At 40.4% G+C, this 13980-nt stretch overlaps 1 protein-coding gene across 4 annotated transcripts in view; it reads right to left on the bottom strand.

Moving 5' to 3' along the window:
* FNDC3B (fibronectin type III domain containing 3B) overlaps positions 1-10079 on the bottom strand; it is a 468247-nt gene extending 458168 nt beyond the window's left edge. For all 4 annotated transcript variants that reach the window (XM_079921937.1, XM_079921936.1, XM_079921939.1 and 1 more), the window contains exon 1: positions 9945-10079. The gene's annotated coding sequence lies outside the window, so the exon portion shown is untranslated. The remainder of the gene's footprint in view (positions 1-9944) is intronic.
* Between the last annotated feature and the right edge of the window lie 3901 nt (positions 10080-13980).

The following is a 13980-nucleotide window of genomic DNA, read 5'->3' as shown; positions in this document are numbered from 1 at the left end:
GTTTTTTGTTTTTGCTTTTGTTTTTCTGTATTTTGCGAAAGGGCTGTGCTATTGACAGATTTTGTCGCGTAATTCCCATCTAGGGCTTCTGTAAACACCCCCAAGCTCACTGCTAGTGTGTGATACAGCTGCCCAGATCAAAGTCTCTAGCCAGGTGCCCACTGCATCAGCCGAGATGCTGCTAGTGACAGCCTGCTGCTTGAGGTGCCACTTAGGCCTCGCTTTCACGCTCAGCTCCACAGAGGCAGTGAAGGTCTCCAAAGCTCGGGGAAACCATCCAATAACACAACTATTGCCACCATGCATGGGCTTTCTGCCTGAAACATTTACCATTGTTTGCTACCTTTGCTATCCTCAAACTCATTCAATTTTCAAGAGCCAAAAGAACCACTGACGGGTCTTGTAGTCAGCCTCCAGGCCTCGTCCCCCCAGGTCAAGCTGCTCCTTGGTGACTGGCAAATTGGCCCTAGATGTCCTTTAATCTGGTCCCAACTGCACAGGATTTAGAAGAAATTCTTTGAAGTTTCTGGCACTTGTATGGTTTCCTTCTCTAGCTTCCAGTACTGATTTGGGGTTTTACATATTTTAAAATTTTCTAGGTCATTTTGGATGGGACTGGGAGGCAGGTGGTTCAAATATGTGCTCTCAGACTCCCATATTTCCCCTGAAATGTAGTAAGATGTTTTTTACTTTTAGTCGTGTGGGGATTGTGGAGAAAATTCTTTATTTCTATGAGAAAATAGTATTTATTTTTAATAGTAAACTATTTATTAATATTGGCAATATGTATTTAATACTCATTTATGCACATATTTGTCACATATTTCACTCCAGTCTTTTTTTTCTTTTCTTTTTTTTTTTTTTTAAGTTTTTTTTTTTTTTTTTTGCAGTACGCGGGCCTCTCACTGTTGTGGCCTCTCCCGCCGCGGAGCACAGGCTCCGGACGCACAGGCCCAGCAGCCATGGCTCACGGGCCCAGCCGCTCCGCGGCACGTGGGATCCCCCCAGACCGGGGCACGAACCCATGTCCCCTGCATCGGCAGGCGGACTCTCAACCACTGCGCCACCAAGGAAGCCCCAGTCTTTTTTTTTCTAGGCACTTTTTGAAATGTAATTGGGATCTTGTTGTATATCAAATTTTATATATTACTTATAAAACTTATTGTACTATGAGCATTTCTCCGTGTTATTGATAACTTTTCCTTTATATATGTGTTATAATCCAATTTTTCTTTGTTATATGTGAACACATATCTGTATTTGTTTGTATAGACACAGGAAAAACTGTGGAAAGATATGCACTAGACTGTAAACAGGGGTGTGGATCTTATAGTAGGAGAGGAAGAGCATTACTTTTACTTCATAAACTTCAATATTGTTTAAAATGTTACCATAAAATGCTTTTTAAAATAAAAATGTTCTTTGTTTCTTTAATTTCTTAATTCAATGAATATATCGTATTTTAGTACCGATGTTGCTATTTACATAGTTTCTATTTTTCTTATAATGTAAATGTCTTTGTTCTTAAAGCTTCATACACATACACACACACACACACACTCCTTAGGATTTACTCCTGGAAATAGAATTACTCCATAAGAGCATTTACAAGTAATCATTTTCCAAAATATTTTTTCACTTTCTATTTACAAGCAGAATATAAAATGACCCTGTTTCAACTATAATTATGTTTGGCAGTTTAAAGAACCAACAATGGCAAAAAATAAATAAAGTCACTGTAATAGCCACTTCAAAAAAATTAAAACCTAGCCCTAAAATTAAATTAGCACTAACAGTGGCTAAAATACCTAAGGTTAACTACATATATATATATATATATATATATTTTTTTTTTTTTTTTTCTTTTTTTTTTTTTGCAGTACGCGGGCCTCTCACTGTTGTGGCCTCTCCTGTTGTGGAGCACAGGCTCCGGACACGCAGGCTCAGCAGCCATGGCTCACGGGCCCAGCCGCTCCGCGGCATGTGGGATCCTCCCGGACTGGGGCACGAACCCGTGTCCTCTGCATCAGCAGGCAGGCTCTCAACCACTGCGCCACCAGGGAAGCCCAAACAATATTTTTTATATAAGACCCACAAGCCCTTGTATTTTGTTAAGTCCAGGGGTAGGATGACATGGTGTTTCATGAAATCATTAGGCATCCAGCTTCTCTGTATGTTTCACCGTGGCTGCCATCCTCAAGGTCACAATGATTGCTGGAGCTCCAGCCATTGCATCTCCATTCCAGACAGCAGGAAAGAGGAAGAGGGACACCAAAAGAGGAATAATTGCTATCTGAGTCTATTTTCCTAAGGGATGTATTTCGAAGTCCAGCAATGCTTTGACATTTCAATGGCTTTATCTTAGCCATAAGGTCACACTTAACTACAAGGGAGGCTGGAAAATATATCCTTCTGTTAGAGCACATTACTGCCTCAAATAAAGCCAGGATTCTGTTACTAGGTAAAAAGGGGAGATGGACAATATACAGAAAACTGGCAAGCTCTGCTGAACCACTGTATCTACCATTCTACTCTCATTATAATTAAATGTTTTCTGGTTTAAATTTGAGCTTTTTGTTGTTATTAGTGAGGTTTTATATTTATATACATACATATATGTTGCACATAAAGTTCTCCAGGATGCAGATCCTGAAATGGAAATTTGTGAACAGAAAAGTTCTTGGGGTCAATACCTGTGGGGGAAGGGAAGAAAGCAGGACTGGACAGGGGGAGAAACTGGGCTGAGAGGCAGTCTCAACAAATGTTTCAGATAAGCCAGAGAGAATTCTGAAGCTGGGACATCTCTTCAGAATTGTTCCAAGTTGGGGTGATGGGAACAGGCTTTTATACCCCACATCGACCAGTCATTGAATGAAGGGTGACTGAGTAAAGGGAGCATGCCCATGGGTGAGGCAGCTTTTTTCAGCCAAGGTAATTCCTAAAGCTGAGAGAGTAAGTCCCTTAGTCCAGAAGGGTAATTTGGGTGGGGCAATTTCATTTCCTCTTTTGTAACTTGTCTTTTCATTTCCTTTGCTCATTATCATAACCTAACATTAAATTTAAAAAGCAACATATAAAACTTCAATGTTCCTTTCGGCTAAATATTCCCTGTTTTGATCTGCGTATCAAAACACTCCAGAACTGCCTAGCTAGATTTTACACATGTTAAGATAAATGCCACATTTGCTTCAAATTTCTGTCTCTTTTTAAAAAGGAAACAAATCTTTATCTACACAACTAAAAAGTCCCACCTCCAATCCCTTCCCATCTTCTCTCTCCAGAAATAACTAATTGTCCTGTTTGTATATCTCCCATGCATGTTTTTATACTTTTAGCACAGATATGTAGCCAATGACTAACTTTTACAACTTAATAGATTATTAACATTTTAATAAATAATTTAATATTATTAATGAAGTTTCAAAATAAACAGAACATTATATTTATGAATATTACATCTAAATTTTCTTGCAAATCATAATAGAAAAGTATTTCTTCATGGAGCTACATTTGTTGATTCAATTCTCATTGTTTTTTGTTTTTGGGGTGTTTTTGGCCGTGCTGTGCTGCATGCGGGATCTTAATTCCCCGACCAGGTATTGAACCCACGCACCCTGCAGTGGAAGCACGGAGCCTTAACCACTGGATGGCCAAGGAAGTCCCTCAATTCTCATTGTTATCCACATCGCTGACTCTATTAGAAAATTCTGAAAAATTTTCACTTGGTAGAAGCACCAAAGAGTGAAAGAAATCACTTTAGAGGGCTTCCCTGGTGGCACAGTGGTTAAGACTCCACCTGCCATTGCAGGGGACACGGGTATAAGCCCTGGTCTGGGAAGATCCCACATTCCACGGAGCAACTAAGCCCGTGTACCACAACTACTGAGCCTGCGAGCCACAACTACTGAAGCCCGTGTGCCTAGAGCCCGTGCTCTGCAACAAGAGAAGCCACTGCAATGAGGAGCCCACGCACCGCAACAAAGAGTAGCCCCCACTCGCCACAACTGGAGAAAGCCCGTGCACAGCAACGAAGACCCAACACAGCCAAAAATACATAAATAAATTTTTAAAAAAAGAAAAAAAAATCACTTTAGAGGTCAATGAACAAATCATACCCAACCTCTTCCACAATGATTCCTCTCCTCAACCTCAGACCAAGAGAAGTTGGAGTGAGGTGAGTAGTGGGGAAGCATGAACCATTCCGTATTTGTTAAAAAGCAAGGGTTTATGACCAAGAAAAAAAAAAGCTCAAATTACTAAAATTATAAATAAAAGAGGGACCATTACTACTGACCTTATGTAAGTTAAAAAGGATTAGAAGGGAAAACAATGAATACTCATATGCCAACAAATTAAATAGCCTAAGTGCAATTGACAAATTCATAGAAAGACACAAACTACTAAAGCTGACTCAAGAAGAAAATGAACATTTAAATAGACTTATAACAACAAAGAATTCACCAATGAAGCCATCTTTCAAAACATCATTGGAAGAAATTAAAGAAGATAAAAATAAATGGAAAAATACCTTGTGTTCTTGGATTAGAAAACTTAATGTTGTTATGGTAATAATGTCCAAATTGATCTACAGATTCAATGCAGTCCTTATCAAATTCCCAGCTGTATTTTTTGGTTTTGTTTTTATTTATTTATTTTCAGAAGAAGCTGTGTGGTACTAGCATAAGGTAGATACATATAGATCAATGAAACAGAACTGAAAATTGAGAAATAAACCTTTGTATTTATGGTCAGTTGATTTTTTGACTAGGATGCCAAGATAATTCAACAGGGAAGGAAAAATCTTTTCCAAAAACGGTGATGGGATAATTAAAAATTCACATGTAAAAGAATGAAGCTGGATAGGAAATACAAATACAAAAATTGTAGCAAATACAAAAATTAACTCAAAATGGATTAAAGAAAAAACAAACAAAGGGACTCAAGGAAACTTCTGGAGGTGATGGACATGTCTATTACCTTGATTGTGGTAACGGTTTCATGCGTGTATGCTTATGTCCAAACTCATAAAATTGTATATATTAAATATGAGCAGTTTTTTTGTGTATCAATTACACCTCATTAAAGTTTTTTTTTTTTTTTTTGCGGTACGCGGACCTCTCACTGTTGTGGCCTCTCCCATTGCGGAGCACAGGCTCCGGACACGCAGGCTCAGTGGCCATGGCTCACGGGCCCAGGCGCTCCGCGGCATGTGGGATCTTCCCAGACCGGGGCACGAACCCGTGTCCCCTGCATCGGCAGGCGGACTCCCAACCACTGCGCCACCAGGGAAGCCCCATTAAAGATGTTTTTAAAAAATGGATTGAAAACCCAAATGTGAGAATAATGCTATAAAATTTAGTAGAAATCATAGGTGTAAATCTTTGTGACCTTTGATTAGGCAATGGTGTCTTAGATATGACACCAAAAGGTACAAACTACCTAAAAAAATAGATAAATTGAACTTCATCAAAAGTGGAAATTTTGTGGGTGAAAGAGCATTATCAACATAGTGAAAAGACAACACATAGAAGGGGAGAAATTATTTGCAAATGATATATCTGATAAAAGTTTAGTGTCCAGAATATATAAAGGACTCTTAGAGCTCAACAATTAAAAGGAACAAATAACCCAATTAAAAAATAAGTACAGGGCTTCCCTGGTGGTGCAGTGGTTGAGAGTCCGCCTGCCGATGCAGGGGACACGGGTTCGTGCCCCGGTCCGGGAAGATCCCACATGCAGCGGAGCGGCTGGGCCCGTGAGCCATGGCCGCTGCGCCTGCGCGTCCGGAGCCTGTGCTCTGCAACGGGTGAGGCCACAACAGTGAGAGGACCGCGTACCGCAAAAAAAAAAAAAAAAAAAGGTAATGAAGTACTGATAAATGCCACAATATGACTGGACCTTGAAAATATTATGGCAAGTGAAATAAGCCAGTCATAAAAGGCCACATAGTATATAATTCCACTTATATAAAATGTTCAAAATAGACGAATCCAAAGAGACTGAAAGTAGCTTAACTGTTGCCAGTGGCTGAGGGTGGAGGGAATGGGGAGTGACTGCTGATGGGTCTGGGATTTCTCTTTGGAGAATAAACATGTTCTAGAATTAGACAGTGGTGATGGTTGTACAACTTTGTGAATTTACTAAAACCCACTGAATTTTACACTTTAAGAAGGTTAATTTTATGATATGTGAATTATATCTGAATTAAAATAAAAGTGAGCACCTAGAACGATGTTGTAGAAAGGCATTCAGGAACTTTCTCTCCATAAGAATTTATCCTGTAATAACCCATGCAATAGAATTCCAATTTTGTTTCAAAATGGTATAGGATATTCATTTGGATTCCTTCAGGTAGTATTTTGTGTTGAAATCCCACCTTAATAAAAGAAGAAAATTAGAGTCAATTTGGAGATAGTTAGCTCCATTACCTGATACAGTGACTCCCCCATTGCATGAGTGTAAATGTGGTTTTGACTTTGAGACCTTTGAGGCATTAAGATAGAAAAAGTAATTCATTATTAAAATTAAGGTCACCCATTCGACCTCAAATCTTTGTGACTAAATTTCTACTTTCCTTGAACTTCATGTTAACTCAAATGTTCCTTTTTTAAATTTCTTTATCCTCCTGTGTTCTCATAAGGTTTCTTTCAACAGAATAAATCAGATTATAAATGATTCTGTGTGCATGTAAAAAAAAAAAAAGTATAGAAAAAATAAAAACCAGAAGGATATATTCAGCAACTCTAACCTCTGGACTGTTCATCTTTTAAATTATCTTTTTCATACTTATTCTTGATAATAGGCCCAAGTTTACATTACATTATGTAAAGAAATGGAAAAATAAAAATGAAAACAAAAAAATCCCAAAACATGGTTGCTAGGAGCTTTCTCTGAGTGGTAGGCAGGGTAGAGGTAATTGTTTTACAGACCCCATTCCACTTACAGAAACAGTTGGTATGATAGAAATCTCTGCCTAAAAATTAAAATTGACCTAAGTATAAATCTGTGAATTCAAAGTGCCTGTCAGTTTTCTATTTGTCTGGTTTTTTTTTTTTTTTTAATGTAGTTAGGAATAAAGATCAGGGGTGAATGGGTCTTCTGTCTGAGCAATACTGGTAGCAGGCAGTGTCTATGTCACCTGTAAACCCTTCAGCCACAGCCCAGAAGTTGGAGACTGAAGAAAAGAAAAGAAAAATGGCATTGGATAATAATGTAAAGGTCTATTTTCAGGGTTTATTTCAGGACAATCTTTGTAGATTCACAGAGCATTTAGAAAGATTTTTTTCCATTTAATATGATTTAAATTAGACAAAATTATCTCTAAGAATTATTGCTTGTCTTTCAGAAGTGTATGGGTGAGTGTTTTACCCACAGGGCACCAGAGTCAAGATCAGAACACCACAAAGAGAATGAGGAGTCTTGCCTTCACTTGACCCTGCCAGAGGGACCCTTGAAAATATTGGGAAATAGACTGGCAAAGGTCATCTGGATTACTGTTGTTCTAGACAACAATTCTATAATGATTATTCTAGGTGAAATTAATCAGATTTTGAGAACTAGACTCCTGCCAATTATAGTGCCCCACAGATTGTTCTGGTTGTTGGTCAAGACATACTATGTGGCCAGGAGATTGGGGTTTCTTTAAATGAATGAAGATTCTTTTTTGTGAAGAACTGAAATTTGACTCTTACTAGGAAATGGAGGGAGTAGAGTTGTGATCCCAAGACAACAAAGCCAGGCCCAGAACTGAGGTATGCCATGCCCATGAGCAGAGCTCCACAAGAGGTTTCCTTTTTCAATTTGGACTCTGAAAACAGTTATGTGTAGTATGCGTGGCTTTAACTTAGTTTTAATTTTTGAATAGGTAATAAACAACGAGTACAAAATTGAAAAGCTACACAAAGGCTATACAGGGAAAGGAGGTCTTCCCCACTGCCCCTTCGGTCACCAAGAGACATTTGCTCTGATCAACCTAAAACCTTTAATAGAGCATGTTATACCTCCCCAGCCTCGTTCAATGGTGCGATGAGGAACTGAGGGTTGAGGCAGTGAAGGAAAAGGTAGCCTTCCAGCCCACCCCCTCCTCTGAAGCCTGCGTGGCGATGGCAATGGCGGCATGATTTGGGCAAGGCTGGGGGAGATGGCTGTCCAGGAGTCTGAGATGGTGCCGAGCACCAGAGCGAGCAGAAGACCACGGCATGGTTTGGAGGAACGCTGAAGAGCATAGTGAAGACGAAGGCTGCAGTGCTCATGGACACTAATCTGATGTGAGGCTCAAACTCTGTGTCTCCAAATGGACGACTGAAAATGTCCCTGAAGGAGAGGGGCAGGAGGGAAAACCTCATCCTGTTCTTACAAGAATGGAGGAGAGCCAATCGACAAACGTGTGGATCAAATCAGGAGCTGCTCTCCTCTCCCCCCGCGTCCGCCACACACACACAAACATTTTTAAGCCATAAGCGTACGAAATATTTTTTTCTTCCCCTACAATCTGCGGTTTTTCTTGGATCTCTCTGTGCTCTTCCACCCTCCTTTCACCTTGTTCTCCCTGCTGTTTTGCCCCCCACCCCCCTATTAGGCCAACATTTGTACTTTATTACAGTATCATTTATTTTTACCCTATGAAGAGTGTAATTTTGATAGGAAAGAGTGTTCTCATTTGACTGTCAAATGATATAATTTTGTGACTATTTAAGGCAAGTCATTTAACCTCTCTGAACCTTAATTCCCACATCTGTGAAATTGATGAGTACTTACATATTTCCCAGCCTTGCTGAGTAAAGCAATTATAAAACACTCAGCAATGTAAAAAATAATATATACAGGTTTGTTCATCAGTCTGTTCTCTGCACTTCAGACCTTTGCTGTAAAGAAAACTACCGATTCCTGCTTCGAGCATTATGCGTGCTGCAGACTGGGGACTCCTAGGAAAGATCTCAATGCAGAACTAGCCCTGGAGAAGACACATTTTGGAGACTCTGCTGGTCTCACGATAAGGGTGGAAGTCTACAAAAAACTGTTTCTTCCAAGAAAGAAAGAAAAGGAAAAGAAGGACTAAGAGCTGTGGCTTGGAGGAGCAGACCATCAAGAGGACAGGGTGGCAGCAGTTCTATTTAAAAACTGAGGGCTTCCCTGGTGGCGCAGTGGTTGAGAGTCCGTCTGCCGATGCAGGGGACACGGGTTCGTGCCCCGGTCCGGGAAGATCCCACATGCCGCGGAGCGGCTGAGCCCGTGAGCCATGGCCGCTGAGCCTGCGCGTCCGGAGCCTGTGCTCCGTGACGGGAGAGGCCGCAGCAGTGAGAGACCCGCGTACCTCAAAAAAATAAATAAATAAACTGAGAGCTGGGCTGGCCTCAATGTGGGGAAGGAGAGCCTGGGACTTTGTGCTGAGACAAGAGCCTCAACAGGATCAAATGACTTGCAGTAACCTTAGAACACATTTCCTGTATGAGGAACATCCATGTAAGGTCAAATCCTTATAACTGCATAAGTCACCTAACCTTATAAGGCTAAATGAAAAGAGTTGAAATCAAAACTGTACATCTATGATCACAATTTCATGTATAGGGGATTTTTATTATTTTTATTATTTTTCCTATATTCCAAATTTTCTGTAATTAGTATATTCAACTATATAATCAGGAAAAATGAGTTAAAATCATTTTATAATGGAAGTAATCTAATAGCCCCAAATATAGAAATGCTAATGTAATTATGGTACTTTAAGAAACATTTAAAAAGATAAAATAAAGGATATAAAAATCAATAAGAAAACTTGACTATTCTACAACAGATATAACAAAAAGCACGTACAGTATAATTAAAACTATTTAAAAATATAAGCACTAGAAGGGAATATTCAAAAATATGAAAGTTTTTAGTCATCAGCAAAGCCCATTAATAATTCCCAAGGTAAAAACAGAACGTGGGTAATAAAGTCTAACCTTTTTTCTTTTCCTCTGGGCTTCGTTTAGTTTCACTTGCTCATACGGTGTCACGCACAGAGGCCTCACACTTGGCACTTCAAACCAGAGTTCCTTGTGCAAAATGGCTGCGGGCAACACCTCAGCCGGGAGGGTGGACGGGGAGGCGTGCGCAGAAGCGCTGAGCAGGACACCTTAATCCAAGATGGTGGCGGCAGGCCGTGTGCAGAGACGCTGCACTACGTAGGATCCAGTGAACGGCAGGAGCAGCACAGCTGCGCCCCTCCCGCGAGAACTCCCCCGCCTCCAATGAGATCCTTATAAAGTAGCCCCGCCCACTAGAGTGAGAGCTCCCACCTCTCCATTCTGGGTTCAAAGAATAAAGCTTGCTTTGTTTCTGAACCAAACGCGGTCTCATTCTATTGGCTCAAACAACATCGGGCAGGGGCTTCCCTGTTGGCGTAGTGGTTGGGAGTCTGCTTGCCGATGCAGGGGGCACGGGTTCCTGCTCTGGTTCGGGAAATCCCACATGCCGTGGAAGCGTTTAGGCCCCTGAGCCATGGCCGCTGAGCCTGCGCGTTCGGAGCTTTTGTTCCGCAACGGGAGAGGCCACAGCAGTGAGAGGACCGCGTACCGCAAAAAAAAACCCACAAAACACTGGGCAGGAGGACCCTTGTTGGGGACGCAGTCAGGAAAGTTCAGTAATGTTTTCGGAAGGTTTTTAAAAGTATGAGCAATTTAGATTTTTTTTCTAAATTTTAAGCATTCTTCAATGTTGTTTCATTACTTTAAAACTTAAATATAATACAAAGGAATACAAAAAAATACTTTTTTTTTTTTTCAGTATTCCTGGGCACTGAGGACAGCTATGAACAAACGTGTAAATCCAGAGTACGAATCGTTCATCCGGAGTGCTGTGACGCAGGAGAGGTGGGAGCTAGGGGTGGTGTCGACCAAGAGGAGGGAGTCTGAGGCCGAGGATGGAGGGTGCAGGGGCTTCCTGCTTCTTTCTTGGGGCCCACAAGGATGAGATGGGCTGCATGATCTAGGAGAGTGGGCTATATCCTATGAAGGTGGGGGGCTCATGCTGTTCTCCTAATGTATTTACTTTTTGTAATCCCCAAGACTTTTAATAAGATCTGGTTCAAACACACTGGCCTCTTTCCTCTTGAGCAGAAAAGATCTCTGTGGCGATTCTTGGGGACAGCGATGCTCCACGGGCTAGAATGTAATGCAAAGAGAAACTGCAAGAAGATGAATCTCCTGGAAGTGCAGCAAGTGGAGGCAGGAGCTCTTGACTCAGTCTTTCCTTTCTGAGTTGGGAAAGTGTCCCCCACCATCAGGAAGCTTCAGTGCTTTATTTTTGCTCTGGTTGCAGGCATTTCCCATCAGCAGTCAGGCAGCTTGGAGGCGGGGTGGGAAGTGGGAGAGGAGTAGGAGGCCAAGAGCCCCAGGATAGTGTACTGTTGCTGTGGTCTGAGGTTGCTAACTGTAGCTGTTAAGTGACCAGTGTTCCTTAGCAGGCTTCAGTTCTGGCCACTTTCAAAATGACACCCAAACGGTTCAACTTCTTCAAAGCCCCACTTCTTCAAGGCAAGGTAGAAGAGGTCATATCTCAGTGGCATTCTCAGAGATGATTTTTTTCACCTCCAGAACCAGTTGTTCACTAAATTGTTACTTCCTAACTAGCTCTTTCCCCTACACCCAAATCTCCATTCCTGCCACCACTGCCTGAGTTGCTCCATGATTTTACCTAGATTATTGCAATAGACTGGAAATTGGTTTCCCTGCCTCTGTTCTTAGGAACCCTACCCCAAAACTACCAGGATGTTTTTTTTAACAGATTTGGCCATGTTACTCCCCTATTTTAAAACTTTCGTGGCTCTTCATTGATTACAAGACATAATCTAAATGTCTTGATCTGAGATTTAAGACCCTCTAAAAGTTCTCCCCATCCACATTTCCCACTTCATCTTTTACCACTAGCCCCACGTTCTAGCTACACAAGATTACTTAAAGATCCTTCTTTCCTTAGTTTTTTTTTTCTTTCCTTCCTTTTCTCTTTCTCTTCCTCCTCTTTATTTTCTTCTTCTCTTTTTAATTGAAGTACAGTTGATTCACATTATTAGTTTCAGGTGTACAGCATAGTGATTCAGTATTTTTACAGATTATACTTCATTAAAAGTTATTGCAAGATAATGGTTATAATTCCCTGTGTTGTACAATATATCCTTGTTGCTTATCTATTTTATACACAGTAGCTTGTATCTCTTAATCCCATAACCCTAATTTGCTCCTCTCCCCTTTGGTGACCACTAGCTTGTTTCTGTACCTGTCAGTCTGTTTCTGTTTTGCATATACATTCACATATACTTTCTCTTTTTTTTAATCTCTATTTCTTAAAGCAACAAGAAGACAACAAACCTCAAAAACATGGAAAATAAAAATGAAAGAAACGAAAAAATCTGCCATCTAACAACCCCCAAACATAATTAGTTTGTATCATTTGATAGTGAATTATTATTTCTTTATGTGCATACTAATTTTAAGGTATAGATGTTTTTATTACCCCCCTTTGAAGATGAAGAAGCAAAGGTTTAGAAAAATCATAACAAGTTTTCTCATTTTTTATGCTCCTTTCACAGATCTCATTTACAGTTTTAATCACAGGTTAGAAGGTATGAAACTTAGTCCTTAAATGCAGAAGACACATAACTTGCTTCACTTTTCTCTGATTCAATATATTAATTTTGGTTTCTAAGCCCATTCTTCTGGGTGCTATGGAAATATAACTTCAGTCAATTTGCTGTACCTCTTCCCTTTTTCCTGGGTCGTATGTATGTTCTAGGGGGCTTGCTACGAATCCTTAATGTCATCTAGCCACCTAGCATCTGCCGAAGTGTACATCACCTTGCTTGTTCCTTGAGCACCGTTTAATGCCAGCCACTGAAGAGACCTCTACTGTAACAACCCATGTGGACCCATCTGATTTCAGGGTTCCCTCTGTGCCATTTTTGGGTGTGGGGGATCATTGTTCACCTCACGCCATGGCAGGGCTGGGGAGCTCTGCAGGGCTCTCAGCCATTTACCGTGGCACCATTTCTTCTCTGGGGTCTTGCCTCCTTTCCAGAGCTTAGCCTGTGGAGTAAAGACACTCCCTAGCAGTGTCTCTGCTCTCTGCTTCTCCTCCCACTCTCCTTTCCTAATCTTTTTCTAATCTGGGTCTTTTCAGTGCTCTGAAGGAACTAGAATCAGAAATCTGAAAGGACTCCTTTTCTCTGCTTGATGTTATCTCGACCTTTTCCTGAGATGAAGTAGGTCTCATCTGGTGTTTAAACAGAGGGAAGGCAGAAAAGGCATAAAAGGAAATACTGGGGAAAATCGTTAATATTTAAAAAATACTCTTCTGACACAATAGCATAGATAAAATTTTGTTTTCTGCTTTTTAAATTGACCATAAGCATACCAAATATTATCACATAGTTTTAAAAATTATAACTTTTAATACTTGGGTAATAATATATTGCTTAAATTTCATGAGGGTGTGGGAATTTTTTGTGTTCTTTTGGTCATGAGGGTCAGTTAAATTAGCTATAATAGGGCAGGCTTCACAGAGAGGGTGACGGGAGAGAGGCTTTGTATCAAACATGATTTTGGGACCCTCAGCAGATTCTTACTGCTGCTAGCAATAAGCCGTTAGAGATATGGACTTAAATTAGACACATTTTATTTGGGTTTCTATCCTTATTTATATTGAACAAAGAAGTTCTATATTTGCAGGCTTCCCAAGAGTCTGACGCTTTGTGAAAGATTAATTTTGTACCCCATGTCCTAATGCAGTTAACAATTGCATAGACGGCATAAAAAAAAAAGCCTTTTGGTTACACAGAGAACTGGAGAAAATAAGTAAAAATGCTCTGCTGTTTAAAAAAACATAGTTTTCTGGCTGTGATGCAATATCTAGTACACTAGACTTCAAATCCAATGGTTCACATTTAAACTTCCATGGCATTTTATTTTGTTTGCATGTTATAGGACATAATGCAAAGCAATGTTA

The sequence above is a fragment of the Stenella coeruleoalba genome (assembly GCF_951394435.1).
Source record: "Stenella coeruleoalba genome assembly, chromosome: 5".
NCBI lineage: Eukaryota > Metazoa > Chordata > Mammalia > Artiodactyla > Delphinidae > Stenella > Stenella coeruleoalba.
This window is presented reverse-complemented; position numbering and strand designations above follow the sequence as displayed.